The sequence below is a fragment of the Delphinapterus leucas genome, chromosome 6 (assembly GCF_059928025.1).
Source record: "Delphinapterus leucas isolate spDelLeu-1000000601 "Yukka" chromosome 6, BTC_Dleu_Yukka2, whole genome shotgun sequence".
In the NCBI taxonomy this organism is placed as follows: Eukaryota; Metazoa; Chordata; class Mammalia; order Artiodactyla; family Monodontidae; genus Delphinapterus; species Delphinapterus leucas.
In genome coordinates, this window is record NC_143134.1 from 43,136,727 (window position 1) to 43,153,641 (window position 16,915).

At 39.7% G+C, this 16,915-nt stretch overlaps 1 protein-coding gene across 1 annotated transcript in view; it reads left to right on the plus strand.

Annotated features, from left to right (window-relative positions):
* The window catches only part of FRMD3 (FERM domain containing 3), a 312,589-nt gene that overhangs the window by 154,801 nt on the left and 140,873 nt on the right, over positions 1 to 16,915 (plus strand). The gene's annotated exons all lie outside the window — the stretch shown is intronic.

Here is a 16,915-nt window from a genome sequence, read left to right on the forward strand (position 1 = left end):
TGAATGACACAGGGGGAAGGGAAACTTAACATTAGGGCTTTCCAGAAAGCTGCTCCCACCTGGTTGAAGAGAGAATGTTCTTGTGCCCTTTGAACCCAGAGTTTGCCAAAGCTTCTCAAACAGTGGCTACATAAAATCTCATTACAGAGAAAATCCACCCCTCACTATAATAAGTTATTGGTAGAGAGAGGAACAAGCGGGTGACTGTTTTAATGGCATGAGGTTTTCTTTTGGGGATGATGAAAATGTTTGAAACGATATAGGTGATAGATATACAACATTGTGAGTGTACTAAATGCCACTGAAGTGTACACTTTAAAATGGTTAATTTTTTTTTATATAAATTTATTTATTTATTTAGGCTGTGTTGGGTCTTCATTTCTGTGTGAGGGCTTTCTCTAGTTGCGGCGAGCAGGGACCACTCTTCATCGCGGTGCGCGGGCCTCTCATTGTCGCGGCCTCTCGTGTTGCGGAGCACAAGCTTCAGCTGCGCAGGCTCAGTAGCTGTGGCTCACGGGCCGAGTTGCTCCACGGCATGTAGGATCTTCCCAGACCAGGGCTCGAACCCATGTCCCCTGCATTGGCAGGCAGATTCTCAACCACTGCGCCACCAGGGAAGCCCTAAAATGGTTAATTTTATGTCATTTTTTTAAAAAGCTTTGGCAGATGATGGGTTAAGATAGTTTGCAAGCTGCTCCTTGGGCGCCACTAAATTTGACAGCCTCCATTGTATTCCTGCTCCTGGACACACCTATCCTTCCTGGTCTCTGTTGATGCATAAGAGTGAGCAGCGGAGTCTTGGCTTTTGAGCCAGTGTACCAGCCTAAGAGTGTTCGGGTATGGCATGTGCTGAACTCACAGTGATGTGTGTCCCTCACGTCAAAAGACCCCAGGAATCTCCATCCCAGCTCCTACCACCTAGGGTTTCTCATTCCTCAACCCTACTGTGGGTCCCAGCTATGGGTTAAAAGGCCCTGTACCTGCTCCAGCCTGTGTTTCTTACCCTGCCCTACTGACAAGCAGGGCAAAGTGTGAAGGGGTTAGCTGGGGATGACTGCCTTCTTTAATTTGCTCTCCTCCTTACCAGTGTCTCTGGTCATCTTGCTGTCCCCTTTTCCCCTCCTCACAACCCCACCTGGTTCTTGGTTTTGTATTTACTGCCTAATACAATGAGGGAGAGACTCACAGAGTGTATTTTTGTAAAGGAGGAGGATGTTGAAGGAATAGATTAATCTTCTGAAACATGGAGAATCTTATTGACCTCTCAGTAGGACCTAATCCTCTATAAAGGGATATAATGCAGTGGCTCAGAAGAAGGAGATTTGGGTTTCCTGTAGCACTTGAGGAAGCCTTGAATGGGCCAAGCATTTATCTGAATGAGAGGAAGGTAGCAGGGCACTATGAGGATGTAGAGCTGACATGAGATCACGGAGGGAATTTGCATGGTGTTTACTACTGAGTAACAGTGATTCCCAGACCTGGCCCTGCAACTAAGTCAGTTTAGGTATTTGCTAAAAATCCTTAGTGTGGACCTTATTCTAGACCTCCTGAATCAGAATTCCTGGGGCTAGGGTCAGGAAGATGTATTTTAAGACATCTTGATTCTAATTTTGATGCATTCATCCCAGCTTTGTCTCCTGACCGGTTTGGGGGACCATGGCATAAAGATGTTTATAGACATAATTTCTTATGGCCTATGAATATATTACCCTTGTATGGAGGGAGAAACAGGCTCAAAAACATTGTTACTTGCCCAAGGTCCCACAGGTAGTAAGTGATGCAGTGAGTATTTGAATTTAGAATTATGGTTCAGAGTCCCCATGGCCAAACAGGCTCTATGAACTTTATTAGTCATCTAAGCACGACTGAAAATAGATTATTTTTGTGCAAAATTCTAAAAAGCCACCTGCAGAAGTAACTCTGGCTACCATTAGTTGAGCATTTATTATATGCCAGGGATTTTATCATATGATCTTTAGTGTTCCCCAAAACACTTCAAGGAAGGGGAAACTGAGGCACAGAGAGGGTCAGTGGCTTGCCTATGGCTAGTAATTATAAGAGGAAGGATGGAATCTGAACCCATACTCTTTCCATTTCATCTCTCAGATGAAAATTTGAAACATAGCCTAGACTAGGGATCTGTAAACCCTTTCCGTAAAGGGCTAGATAGAAAATATTTGCAGCTTTGCAACTCAAAAAACTTCTGTTGTAATTACTCAATTATTAATTTCTAGTGGAAAGTGGCCATAGACAATACCTAAATTAATGGATGTGTCTGTGTTCCAATAAAACTTTTTTTCCAGGGCTTCCCTGGGGGCGCAGTGGTTGAGAGTCCGCCTGCCGATGCAGGGGACATAGGTTCATGCGCCAGTCCGGGAAGATCCCACATGCCGTGGGGCGGCTAGGCCCGTGAGCCATGGCCGCTGAGCCTGCGCGTCCAGAGCCTGTGCTCCGCAACGGGAGAGGCCACAACAGTGAGAGGCCCGCGTACCGCAAAACAAACAAACAAACAAACAAAAAACAAAACTTTTTTCCAGTGAAAGTATTTCACAAAAATAGGCAGTCGGCCATAGTTTGCTGACCCTTAGTCTACACAATAGCTGGACACCATTTAAATGCATAAGCCTTTTTCATTCCTCTTGACCCTCTCGTTGGGGAGATACTGGATAAAATATTAAGCAAAGTCTTTAGAATTAGAATCAGGGATATCAATATGAACCCATGTTTTTTAATATACATAGATAAATACAGAAATAAATATAAGGGGTGTGTGTGTGTGAGTGTGTGTGTATTAGGGTGGGGGGTTAGTAAGTATACATATATTTCCAAGTCCCACCTGCTGAGATGACTTAGAGGCAATGACACCACTGTAGTAATAAGTACACCTAGCCTTCAGATCTTGGTTTCAAATACCATGCTCTAATAAAAGGAAGAAGGGCTCCTTGCAGAAAAGGCTGGTTCTTGGGCTGGGGTAGTGAAATCACAGGGTGAGCTTGGAGCATCTTGTGGCACCAGGAAGTAAAAAATTACTCAAAAAACAAAATGTAGGGCACTAGGAAAGGCACAGAGCCAATGTGAAAGAACTGCCAATGACCAAAACTGGAACAATTGGAGTTCAAAAACAAGTGACAGGGGGCTTCCCTGGTGGCATAGTGGATAAGAATCCTCCTGCCAATTCAGGGGACATGGGTTCTAGCCCTGGTCCGGGAAATTCCCAAATGCCACGGAGCAACTAAGCCCATGCCCGACAACTACTAAGCCTGCGCTCTAGAGCCTGTGAGCCACAACTATTGAGCCCGTGTGCCACAACTACTGAAGCCTGTGTGCCTAGAGCCTGTGCTCTGCAACAAGAGAAGCCACTGCAACGAGAAGCCCACGCACTGCAACGAAGAGTAGCCTCCGCTCGTTGCGAATAGAGAAAGCCCACGCACAGCAACAAAGACCCAATGCAGCCAAAATTAATTAATTAATTAAAAAAAATAACAATAGCGTTGGATTATAATCCATAGAATGAAATAAATATCAGTGAGACTATACTGATATAAATAAATAACTGCATAAATAAATAAAAGGGGGAGAAGAGGCAGCTCTTCCTTACAGAAGAATTCCAATTAATTATTGTAGGGGGAATGAGAGAAATAGAAGTCTCCCATTAGAGCGCCAGAATAATAATTGTTGTGGGCAAGATCGATCAATGAATGCTAAAATTAATGGGCAACAGTTTGAGGAGAAGCAGGATATTTGCACAGTCTCAGGGAATCCTCTTCCCTCCTGCCCTGAGCCTGGTATTTTTTTTTTAATGTTTTTTGTTTGTTTGTTTGTTTTATTTTTGGCTGCATTGGGTCTTTGTTGCTGCGTGCAGGCTTTCTCTAGTTGCGGGGAGCAGGGGCTACTCTTTGTTGTGGTGTGCGGGCTTCTCGTTTCAGTGGCTTCTCTTGTTGCAGAGCACAGGCTCTAGGCACATGGGCTTCAGTAGTTGTGGCACACGGGCTTCAGTAGTTGTGGCACACGGGCTTAGTTGCTCCGCAGCATTTGGGATCTTCCCGGACCAGGGCTCGAACCCGTGTCCCCTGCATTGGCAGGTGGGTTCTTAACCACTGCGCCACGAGGGAAGCCCAAGCCTGGTGTTTTTAAATTATTGAAACAAGGGGAAAAAGAATAACTTTATAGTGGAAAGACTTGGCAGACACCACTTTAACCAAGCAATCAGGGTTAATATCAGCAATAGAAAGAAATACCAATGTCATGGACTCCCCCATACCATGCACTGAGAAGGGCACTCTGTCTCTGTGGTATCCTTCGCAACAATGTATAACCCCATTCAAATCTGGAGGGAACATCAGAGAAACTAAAGGGAGAGACATTCTCCAAAACAACTTACCAGTACTCTTCAAAACTGTTCAGGTCATGAAGGACAAGAAAAGATTGGGGAACTCTCACAGATTAGAGAGATGCATCAACTAAGGTAATATGGAATCCTGGATTGGGTGCTGGAACCGAGAAAAGTGTAGTAGTTGGGAAAACTGGTGAATTTCAGATTAAGTCTGTAGTTTAGTTAATAGTATTGGGTTAATATTAGTTTCTTAATTTTGATAATTGCTCATGGCTATATAAGACGCTAATACTAAGGTAGATGAGTTATGCTATTTTTGCAACTTTTCTATATGTCTAAAATTATTTTTTTAACTTAAGCCTCTGTGTTGATATGCTTCATTGTTCTTTATATTTTGACTTGGTTTACCTTAATTTTTAGTGTCCAGACTCAGGTAGTAGATTAGTGGAAAAAATAAGGGCCGCTCCAAAACAAAACCATCTTCTCTGATGTATTCACTAAATTGCGTAGAGGGCTGCCTGAATAGTTCTGTTTTCCCCTACAATATAGCCGTTATAGCCTTTTGATTTTGAAGATACAGTGTGAGTGTAACTTCCACATGGATTGCAAAGTAGTTGCTGTACAAAACTGTATGGACTTTGTACTCAGAAAGAGGCTTAGACTTTGTACTCATAAAGATGCTTGGACTTTGTACTCATAACGATGCTTGGACTTTGTACTCAGAAGGACGCAAATTAAATCCCATCTCTGCTGGTTAGAAAGCTATGTGATCTTGACCAAGTTATTGAGCTTCTCTGAGTCTTTGTCCTGATTGTTAGTATTGATAACAGTACCTACATGTAAGGTTGATATGGGAATTAGAGATAAGCTATGTAAATGCTTAACAATGGTATACATGGAGTACATGTCATGTGTCATTTTTATTATTAATTGTTATTATTACTTTTACTATATTAGCTAGGTCTAGGTGAGACAGTTGCAGGAGGAAATACAGCCATGATTGGCAAGTCTAAAACCTAGAAATGTTCACAATAACTTCTTTTAAAGGCCATTATTATGATCTTTGGGGAGAGAAGAGGGAGGAAGTGAACCTTGGATAATTATTGGGTTGGCCAAAAAGTTCATTTGGGTTTTTCTGTGGAAAACCCAAAAAAAACCTGAACCCGATTTAAAAAAAGGTCTCAAAGACACAACAATATGCTGACATGAGAGTTTTAAGCAGAGATTAATTGACAAGCATTGGTTTGTTTTTTGTTTTTGTTTTGTTTTGTTTTACCAGCTCGTGTACTTTTTCTCAATGGAAAATAAAACAATGAATTATTTGGATAGAAAGCTAATCAAGAAAAAAAGTCAAGTTAGTTAGAAAGCCTGAAGTGGAACTTACCTCTGCTGTGGGAGTTGGTGGTTTGCCTACAACTCTTCACAATTTGATTTATGGTACACCATTGTGGAATATTAAATATTTAACACTGTTACATTTGGAATACCATATGTTTGACAAGATGTCTCATGCCCCATATGCTGTGAGAGTGGTGAGGACTGAGTCAGTAAATGATGACTATCTTTTGCTATTTTAATAGCAAAAGGGCCCAGAATTTCCATTATTTTAAAAATTTGATGTAGGATGGGACAGATTGAATACTGGTCAATAAAAGTCCTCTTGAATTTCCACCACATTTATCTTCTGAAGAACTCATATAATCTTAGTTGCCTAAGATTAGGGAAAAGGTGGGTAGTATCCTCCTCATTTTATTGGGAGAGAAGCTGGGACTACAAGTTTAGAAGACTTGGAAGAAATAATTCCAGAAGAAAAAGATCTTACTTGGCCTGTCCAGATATTTTTTCTTAAATGTAGCATAATCTTTCTACCACTTCTGCTCAGGTGCTAGGGTAACTTCCCTTTGGAAAGATGAAGTTTTGAAATAATTAATTGGGTTTCATAATTCTACTTTCTATGGCTACGGTTTGAGATGTCCACTGCCCTGGTTTCCCTTGTTATTCTTCCACATTTCCCTCTTTCCCAAACCAAGCTAGGGAAGTCACCCCCAGTGCCTTAGAACTGAGGAAGTACCCCAACCCTAGCCAGCCAGTGGAGGAATTATACCAGGACTTGGTTTATAGACTTCAGGGAGATTGAACCCAATGCTTTTGATTTTTAACTTCCCTATCTCTAAGCATCTGTTTAACCCACTTACGTGACTGTCATTGACTTTTCTAACTTAAGGGCTATTCTGACCCATACCCAAAGACAACAAATTTAGTTTGGAAATCCACACCCCTGGGGCAATCTCTGTAAGCACCCTTGTTTTAGGGCGTTCTGTGTCATGTGACTGCCAGACGTCCTTTCTGATAGGATGACCTGGGAAATCATGGATGCAAGCACATGCTGAACACTAATGCCTCCTCCCTTCAAATACAATTACAGCCCTGAGGTTTTTATGTTGGCAGCCAGAAAGAACAAGTGAGCCTATCGGTGAGTCTTGTTAATAATGGGAAAAGACCTTGCCTATGTTAGAGCAATTTGCTTTTTCTGGAAGCAGCTTTGGGGAGGACATGGAATGGAAAAAAACAGGCCCAGTGATTTGAAGTTTCACTCTGGGGATGGTGCCAGGAAGCTAGACAGCATTATGTCCCACCAGCTGCTCCTGCTTTGAAAGGCTACTTCCTGGGGAAATTGCTTCATAGATGCTTGAAACTAGGAATGAGAGTGGTATCTGAGATCTAGGGCAACCCTGCACTAAAGAGGAGGTCTGTATTGCTGCCTCAAGTCACTGGTCATGAATTTGCTTAATGAGTCCTCTTTTACTTTTGAGTCTCAGGGGTATTAAATATTAAGAGTACTTGGATGTCTGTTTTGGGAGGGGTATGGACAAGTAACTTGGTTTTCCAGGAAAAGACTTTGGGTACTCAAGTTACAAGGAACACAGCACTATCATAACAGCTTGAAAATTGGATATATTGTGTAGTGGTTCAATTGTGGTCCAAGGTATTAACACTGACAGATTTGGGGAAATTGTCATATTCTTTCAGAAGAAAGCAGAACTTGGTGTTTAACTAAAATTATTGCTCATCATTGACCCTATCTACACCTGATGTCCTCTCCTGGGAAGGAATGGGATGCCTGATAAAGACAGGTTGCAATCTGGAAGTCACTTAGCCAATTGAGATGTTATAATTTTAGTGGTGGGGAGGAGGAAACTCATGAACTGGTTATCTTGTTCAGGTCAAAAGGCAAACATAAGGAAGAACTTCTGGGAATATGGCAGAGTAGGAAGACCCTGAGCTGACCTTCCTCCATGGGCATACCAAAATTACAACTGTTTACAGGGCAGCTATCTATGAAAACAACCTGAAGACTAGGAGAAAAGATCTTCCACAACTAAAGATACAAAGAAAGAACCATAACATGACAGGTAGGAGGGGTGGAGACACAGTATGGTCACACACCTGGAAGGTGACCCACAAACAGGAGACAGGAGGATAGTCACAATTGCAGAGGTTTTCTCCATGAAGTGAGGACCCTGAGGCCCACATCAGGCTGCCCAGCCTGGGGGTCCTGCACCAGGAAGATGGGCCCCCAGAACATCTGTCTTTGAAGGCAAGCAGGGCTTGCATATGGGAGAGCCAGAGGGATGTAGGAAAAAGATTCTTCTCTTAAAGGGTGCACACAAAATCTCATACACTCCCAAGTCCCAGTGAAGAGGCAGTCATTTGAAAGGATCCTGGGTCAGACCCCCTTGGTGATCTTGGAGAGCCTCCTGGAGAGGCAGGAGGCAATTGGGACTCCTGCTAGGGACACAGACACTGGCAGCAGCCATTTTGGAGAACTCATTCTATCACAAGGACACTGATAGAATGGTGAGAAATGTAACCAACCTTAGGCAAAATGGAGACAGAGGAATATGTTCCAAATGAAGGGATAAGACAAAACCCCAGAAGAAGAACTAAGCAAAGTAGAGATAAGCAATCTACCTGAAAATGGGTTCAAGTTAATGATCACAAAGATGATCATAACGATGCTCAACAAACTTGAGAGAAGAAAATATAAACACAGTGAGAAATTTAACAGAGTTAGAAAATATAAAGAACCACAAAAAAGCTAAAGAACACAATAACTAAAAAAATAAACTAGAAGGAATTGACAGTAGATTAGATGATACAGGGGAACAGATCAGTGAGCTGGAAGATAAAGCAGTGGAAATCACCCAAGCTGAACAGAAAAAAAAAAAAGAAAAAGAATTTTAAAAAATGAGGATAGTTTAAGAGATCTCTGGGACAGCATCAAGCATATTAATATTTGTATTTTAGGGGTCCCAGATGGATAAGAGAGAAAGGGTCAGAAAATTTATTTGAAGAAAAAATAGCTGAAAATTTCCCTAATGTGGGAAAGAAAAAAGACATTTCGGTCCAGGAATCACAAAGAGCCCCCCAAAAGAAACCCCAAGAATTCCACACCAATACACATTAACTTTTGCCATTTTAATTATAAAAAGAGAATCTTAAAAGCAGCAAGAGAAAAGCAACTAGTTGTGTACAAGGGAACTCGCATAAGACTATGAGCTGACTTTTTGGCAGAAATTTTGCAGGCCAAAAGGGAGTGGCATGATATATTCAAAGTGCTGAAAGAAAAAAACCTACAGCCAAGAATGGTCTACCCAGCAAGGTTCTTATTCAGATTTGAAGAAGAGACAAAGAGTTTTACAGACAGGCAAAAGCTAAGAGTTCAGCAACACTAAACTGGCATTATGAGAAATGTTAAAGGGACTTTTCTAAGCAGATAAGACCACAACTAGAAATATGAAAGGAGAAATCTCATAAGTAAAGACAAACATGTAGTATAGGTAGTAGATCAATCGCTTTTAAAGCTAGTAGGAAGGTTAAAAGACAAAAGTAGTAAAATCGTCTATATCCACAATAAGTAGTTAAGGGATACACAAAACAAAAAGATGTAAAATATGATGTCAAAAACAGTAAACATGGAGGGAGGAGTAAAAATGCAGGGTTGTTAGAATGCATTCAAACTTTGGAGCGTAGCAACTTTAAAAAATTGTGCGTGTGTGTGTGTGTGTGTGTGTATCCTCATGGTAACCACAAACCAAAAATCTTTAACAGATACATATGCAAAAAAGAGAAAGGAATCCAAATATCACACTAAATATAGTCCAGCAGTCCCCAACCTTTTTGACAGCAGGGACCAGTTTCATGGAAGACAATTTTTCCACTGACGGGGACGTGGGGATGGTTCATGTGGTAATGCGAGCAATGGGGAGCGGCAGATGAAGCTCTGCTCGTTTGCCCACCACTCACCTCCTGCTGTGTGGCCAGGTTCCTAACAAGCTGTGGACTGGTACCAGTCCATGTCCCGTGGGTTGGGGACCCTGGATACAGTCAACAAATCACAAAAGAGCAAAAGAAGAAAGGAACAAAAAATAACTACAAAGACAGCCCCAAAACAATTAACAAAATGGTAATAAGTACATACCTATCAATAATTACTTTAAATGTAAGTGGACTAAATGCTCCAATCAAAGGACACAGTGTGGCTGAATGGATACAAAAATAAGACCAATATATATGCTGTCTACAAGAGACTCACGTTAGATCTAAAGACACACACACAGACTGAAAGTAAGGGTGTGGAAACAAGTATTCCATGAAAATGAAAAGAAAGCTGGAGTAGCAAGACTTATATCAGACAAAATCGACTTTAAAACAAAGACTGTAAGAAGAGACAAAGACAGATGTTACATAATGATCAAGGGATCAATCCAAGAAGAAGATATAAGAATGGTAAACATATATGTACCCAACAGAGGAGCACCTAAATACATAAAGCAAATATTAACAGACATAAAGAGAGAAATTGACAGTAACACAATAATAGTAGAGGACTTTAAAACCCCACTTACATCAATGGACAGATCATCCAGACAGAAAATCAATAAGGAAACACTGGCTACACTGAGGTATCACCTCACACTGGTCAGAATGGCCATCATCAAAAAATCTACAAACAATAAATGCTGGAGAGGGTGTGGAGAAAAGGGAATCCTCTTGCACTGCTGATGGGAATGTAAATTGATACAACCACTATGGAAAACAGTATGGAGGGTCCTTAAAAAACTAAAACTAGAACTACTATATAACCCAGCAATCCCACTACTGGGCATATACCCTGAGAAAACCATAATTCAAAAAGACACATGAATCCCAGTGTTCATTGCAGGACTATTTACAATAGCAAGGACATGGAAGCAGCTTAAATGTTCACTGACAGACGAATGGATAAAGAAGATGTGGCACATATATACAATGGAATATTAGTGAGCCATAAAAAGGAACAAAATTGGGTCATTTGTAGAGATGTGGATGGACATAGAGTGTCATACAGAGTGAAGTAAATCAGAAAGAGAAAAACAAATATCATATATTAATGCATATATGTGGAATCTAGAAAAATGGTACAGATGCACCTATTTGCAGGGCAGGAGTAGAGATGCAGATGTAGAGAACAGACGTGTGGACATGGTGGGGAGGGGGGTGGGATGAACTGGGAGATTGGCATTGACATATATACACTACCATGTGTAAAACAGATAGCTAGTGGGAACCTGCTGTATAGCACAGGGAGCTCAGCTTGCTGCTCTGTGGTGACCTAGATAGGGTGGGATGGGGGAGTGGGAGGGAGGTCCAAGAGGGAAGGGATATATGTATACATGTGGCTGATTCACTTCATTGTACAGCAGAAACTAACACAACATTGTAAAACAGCTATACCCCAATTTAAAAAAAATAAGGAAACACTGGCCTTAAACAAGACTTGAGACCAATGGACTTAATAGATATACATAGAACATTCCATCCAAAAGCAACTGCATACGCATTTTTTCAAGTGCACATGCAACATTCTCAAGGATAGATCATATGCTAGGCCACAAAACAAGTCTCAATAAGCTTAAGAAGATGGAAATCATATCAGACACCTTTTCTGACCACAGTGCTGTAAGACTAGAAATCAACTACAGGAGAAAAACTGAAAAAAAACAAAAAACACAAAACACGAACACGTGGAGGCTAAACAATATTCCACTAAACAACCAATGGGGCAGTGAAGAAATTAAAAAGGAAATTTAAAAAATGAGAGAAATGAAAATGGAAAGACAATGATCTCAAATCTGTGGGACGCAGGAAAAGCAGTTCTAAGAGGGAATTTTATAGTGATATTCACCTGCCTCAGGAAACAGGAAAAATCTCAAACAATCTAAACCTACATCTAAAGGAACTAGAAAAAGAAAAACAAACAAAACCCAAAGTTAGGAGAAGGAAAGAAATAATAAAGATCAGAGCAAAGGTAAATGAAATAGAGACTAGAAAGACAATGAAAAAGATCAATGATACTAAGAGCTGGTTCTTTGAAAAGATACACATAATTGATAAACCTTTAGCCAGACTCATCAAGAAAAAAAGAGAAAGGGCCTAAATAAATAAAATCAGAAATAAAGGAAGAGAAGTTACAACTGACATCACAGACATACAAAGGATCATAAGAGATTTCTAAGAACAATTATATGCCAACAAAATGATAACCTAGAAGAAATGGAAAAATTGCTAGAAATGTACAATTTTCCAAGACTGAATCAGGAAGAAATAGAAAATATGAACAGACCAATTACCAGTAATGAAATGGAATCAGTAATTTAAAAAAAACCTCCCAACAAATAGAAGTCCAGGACCAGATGGCTTCACAGGTGAATCCTACCAAACATTTAACATTTATCTGTCTCAAACTATTCCAAGAAATTGAGGAGGAAGGAATGCTTCTGAACTTATTCTATGAGGCCAGCATCACCCTGATACCAAAACCAGACAAGGATGTCACAAAGAAAGAAAACTACAGGCCAATGTCACTGATGAACATAGATGCAAAAATCCTCAACAAAATACTAGCAAACAGAATCCAACAACACATTAAAAGGATCATACACCATGATCAAGTGGGGTATACCCCAGGAATGCAAGGATTCTTCAATATATACAAATCAATCAATGTGATACACCATATTAACAAATTGAAGGAGAAAAACCATATGATAATCTCAATAGATGCACAAAAAGCTTTCGACAAAATTCAACACCCATTTATGATAAAAACTCTCCAGAAAATAGGCATAGAGGGAACCTACCTCACATAATAAAGGCCATATATGACGCATCCAGAGCCAACATCATTCTCAATGGTGAAAAACTGAAACCATTTTCTCCAAGATCAGGAACAAGACAAGGTTGCCCACTCTCACCACTATTATTCAACATAGTTTTGGAAGTTTTAGCCACAGCAAAGAGAGAAGAAAAAGATATAAAAGGAATCCAAATCAGAAAAGAAGAAGTAAAACTGTCACTGTTTGCAGATGACATGATACTGTGCAGATGACATGATACTATACATAGAGAAACCTAAAGATGCTACCAGAAAACTAATAGAGCTAATCAATGAATTTGGTAAAGTAGTAGGATACAAAATTAATGCACAGAAATCTCTTGCATTCCTCTACACCAATGATGAAAAATCTGAAAGAGAAATTAAGGAAACACTCGCATTTACCACTGCAACAAAAAGAATAAAATATCTAGGAATAAACCTACCTAAGTAGACAAAAGAGCTGTATGCAGAAAACTATAAGACATTGATGACAGAAAGTAAAGATGATACAAACAGATGGAGAGATAGACCGTGTTCTTGGATTGGAAGAATCGACATTGTGAAAATGACTCTACTACCCAAAGCAATTTGCAGATTCAATGCAATCCCAACAAACTACCAATGGCATTTTTCACAGAACTAGAAAAAAAATTTTCACAATTTGTATGGAAACACAAAAGACCCCGAATAGCCAAAGCAATCTTGGGGGGAAGAAATGGAGCTGGATGAATCAGAATCCCTGACTTCAGGCTATACTACAAAACTACAGTAATCAAGACAGTATGGTACTGGCATAAAAACAGAAATATAGATCAATGGAACAGGATAGAAAGCCCAGAGATAAACCCACGCACATATGGTCACCTTATCTTTGATAAAGGAGGCAAGGTTCTACAATGGAGAAAAGACAGCCTCTTCAATAAGTGGTTCTGGGAAAACTGGACAGCTACATGTAAAGGAATGAAATTAGAACACTTCCTAACACCATACACAAAAATAAGCTCAAAATGGATTAAAGACCTAAATGTAAGGCCAGACACTATAAAACTCATAGAGGAAAACATAGGCAGAACACTCTTTGACATAAATCACAGCAAGATCCTTTTTGACCCACCTCCTAGAGAAATGAAAATAAAAACTAAAATAAACAAATGGGAGCTAATGAAACTTCAAAGCTTTTGCACAGCAAAGGAAACCATAAACAAGACAAAAAGACAACCCTCAGAATGGAAGAAAATATTTGCAAATGAAGCAACTGACAAAGGAATAATCTCCAAAATGTACAAGCAGCTCATGTACCTCAATATCAAAAACACAAACAGGGCTTCCCTGGTGGCGCAGTGATTGGGAGTCCGCCTGCCGATGCAGGGGACGTGGGTTAGTGCCCCGGTCCGGGAAGATCCCACATGCCATGGAGTGGCTGGGCCCGTGAGCCATGGCCGCTGAGCCTGCGCGTCCGGAGCCTGTGCTCCGCAACAGGAGAGGCCACAACAGTGAGAGGCCCGCGTACCACAAAAAAACCCCAAACAAACAAAAAAAACATTTTATTTATTTTTGTGTTTGTTTTTTGTGTGTTATTTGTGTGAAAAGTATTACAAACCTATTGCAGTACAGTACTATATAGCCGATTGTGCTGGTTGGGAACCTAGGCTAACTTTGTTGGACTTATGAACAAATTGGACTTATGAACATGCTTGGAATGGAACTCGTTCGTATGTAGGGGACTTACTGTACATAGAAAATCCCAAATTCACCACCAAAAAACTATTAGAACTAATAAATGAATTCCGTAAAGTTGAAGGATACAAAATTAACATACAGAAATCTGTTGTGTTACTATATACTAACAACAAACTATCAGAAAGAGAAATTAAGAAAACAACCCCATTTACAATTGCATCAAAAGGAATAAAATACCCAGGAATAAATCTAACTAAGGAGGTAAAAAAACCTGTACTCAGAAAACTATAAGACATTGATAAAAGAAATTGAAGACAACACAAACAAATGGAAAGTTATACTGTTCTCATGGATTGGAAGAATTAACATTGTTAAAATGATCATTCTGCCCAAGGCAATCTACAGATTCAATGCAATCCCTATCAAAATACCAATTACATTTTACACAGAACTAGAACAAATAATTCTAAAATTTGTATGGAATCAAAAGACCCTGAATAGCCAAAACAATCTTGAGAAAGAGCAAAGCTGGAGGTATCATGCTCCCTGATTTCAAACTATATTATAAACCTATAATAATCAAAACAGTATGGTACTGGCATGGAAACAGACACAAAGTTCAAGGGAACAGAATAGAGATCCCAGAAATAAACCCACACTTAGATGGTCAATTAATCTATGACAAAGGATGCAAGGATACACAATGGGGAAAAGACAGCCTCTTCAATAAATGGTGATGAGAAAATTGGACAGCTACACAAAAGAATCAAACTGTCCTACTTTCTCATACCATACACAAAAATAAACTCAAAATGGATTAAAGACTTAAATGTAAGACCTGAAACCATAAAACTCCTAGAAGAAAAAACAGGCAGTATGCACCTTGGCATCAATCTTAGTAATATCTTTTGGATAAGTCTCCTCAGGCAAGGGAAACAAAAACAAAAATAAACAAATGGGATTGTTAAACTAAAAAACTTTTGCACAGTGAAGTATACTCTCAACAAAATGAAAAGGCAGCCTACTGAATTGGAGAAGAAGTTTGCAAAGATATATCAGATACGGGGATAATATCCAAGATATACAAAGAACTCATACAACTCAACATCAGAAAAACAAACAACCAGATTAAAACATGGGCAGAGGACCTGAATAGACATTTTTCCAAGGGAGACATACAGATGGCCAACAGACACATGAAAAGCTGCTCAACATCATTAATCATCAGGGAAATGCAAATTGAAACCAGAATGAAGCATCACCTCACATCTGTCAAAATAACAGTAACCAAAAAGTCAACAAATACGAAGTGTCGGTGAGAAAATGGAGAAAAAAGAACGCTTGTGCACTGTTGTGGGAATGTATATTGGTGCAGCCACTATGGAAAACCCTACAGAGGTTCCTCAAAAAGTTAAAAGTGAGACTGCCATATGATTCAGCAATTTCACTTGTGGGTATTTACCCAGAGAAAACAAAAACACTAATTTGAAAAGATATATACACTCCAGTGTTCATTTCAGCACTGTTTACAATAGCCAAGATATGAAAGCAACCTAAGTGTCCATCAGTAGATGAATGGATAAAGAAGATGTGATTATATGTAAAAATATTAAAAAATGAAATCTTGCCATTTGCAACAATATGGATGGGTCTAGAAGATATTATGCTAAGTGAAATTAGAGGAAGACAAATAGTACTTGCTCTCACTTATTTGTAGAGTCTAAAAAGCAAAACAAAACAAAAACAGACTCACAGAGAATAAACTAGTGGTCGCCAGAGGGGAGAAGGGTAGGGGAATGAGTGAAATAAGTGAGGGAGATTAAGAAGTACAAACTTCTAATTATAAAATAAATAAATTATGGGAATATAATGTACATCATGGGGAATATAGTCAATAATGTTGTCATAAGTTTGTATGGTGACAGACGGTAACCAGACTTACCATGGTGATATATTTTTAATGTATAAAATTATTGAACCACTATGTTGTACACTTGAAACTTTAAAAAAAAAATTTTTGGCCGCACCCTGTGACATGTGGGACCTTAGTTCCCTGACCAGGGATCAAACCCACAACCCCTGCATTGGAAGGCGGAGTCTTAACCACTAGACCTCTGGGGAAGTCCCGAAACTTTTTTAAAAAGGCAGACAAAAGAATAAGTAAGGCTGGGAAATGCCATTTTATCTCTGAGTTAGAAAAAATGGGAAGATATCCAATGTAGGACAATCTTTCTCCTTTGTGGTGGGAACTTCCTGGGTTTGGTTCAGATGAAGGTAGAAATTAATTAGAGAGGTAAGGTTTAAGTGCCATCATTATAAAGAGAAGCACTCACTGGAGGCTTCCAGCAGGGAAGAGCATCAGAGCTGAATGGAGACGAGCAGGTTTGGAAGTTTCAATATAACTTTAAAGACAGTTTTTAAGTCCAGCTGGGAAGAGGCTGGAATGTAAGTATGAGTATAGTGTATCACTTGGAGAAACAAAAACAGTAGAGATTAGGAAATGACAGTATGAAGCAGACCTATTTCTTTTTCATTCATGCTCCAGCAGATATCTTTCAGAGTTCACTTGTAATTGTGTGTTATGGAGGTAATGATGAGTATCTTAGGCAGCTTGGGCTGCTACAAGAAAATACCGTAGACTAGGTGATTAAACAGGACATTTATTTCTCACAGTTCTAGAGGCTGGATAGTCCAAGAGCAAG